An 884-nucleotide genomic window follows, 5' to 3' on the forward strand; every position below is an offset into this window, starting at 1 on the left:
TATATATATATATATATGTCTGTCGTCTGTTTTACATGCCTAACATGCACATACACACACACACACCACACACGCACACACACACATCTTATGTGCTTAGTCATGCATACAAGTTATTCAAATTCTTTTACACTGGCATTTATAACATTTCTTTCTCACCCAGTTTTCACTGAATTAGTTTTCCCAGGATTTATTAAATCTCCTGTTTTAAATGCATGAATGTCACAACATCATGTTTATCGTCGTGTCTATCTCTTGGTATCAATTACTCGTATCTAAAAGAAACAAAACAAAAGAGAAACCAAACAAAAAAAAACACAACGGGAGACAAAGACCATATATCTATATGAAGGACGAGCTAGCATCAAAGTGTGTGTAGATACATTTGCGTTGTGGTTGCGGCCACAAGACGGTTTCGAATTTCAATCGGAGCTATCTTGATGTGCGCACATTAAACTTATAAATACTTCTTCATCATTAAATATGTCAGCCACTGCATCTAGATAATTAAATAAATAATTACTATTTTTAAATTCATTTATCTTTCTTTTTGATATGATTATCTATGAGACCACAAAGGATTCTTGCTTAAGTACCTACTGTATATTATAAAACATCAGTATTTCATGAAGTTCGGCCTTCACTGTATCAAAGAAAGGCATACATTGTTTTAAATATGTCCTCCACGGTGTTTCTTCAACGAAATATATTTTCTCTGTCTGTCTGCTTTACGATCTATGTGTCTATATATATATATATACATGTCTATCTCTATTCACCTTTTCTTTATGCTTGTGTATCCAGCCTTATATATCTGTCGATGTTATAAAAGATTCTAATGCATATTCATATACATATATATATATATATATATATATATATAT

The 884-nt window shown here is 31.4% G+C and overlaps 1 long non-coding RNA gene across 1 annotated transcript in view; it reads right to left on the reverse strand.

The window, feature by feature from the left end:
* Positions 1-884, reverse strand: part of LOC128251432 (uncharacterized) — a 15,846-nt gene that overhangs the window by 6,203 nt on the left and 8,759 nt on the right. The window lies entirely within an intron of this gene.

This window comes from Octopus bimaculoides, unplaced genomic scaffold, assembly GCF_001194135.2.
Source record: "Octopus bimaculoides isolate UCB-OBI-ISO-001 unplaced genomic scaffold, ASM119413v2 Scaffold_107751, whole genome shotgun sequence".
Classification (NCBI taxonomy): domain Eukaryota; kingdom Metazoa; phylum Mollusca; class Cephalopoda; order Octopoda; family Octopodidae; genus Octopus; species Octopus bimaculoides.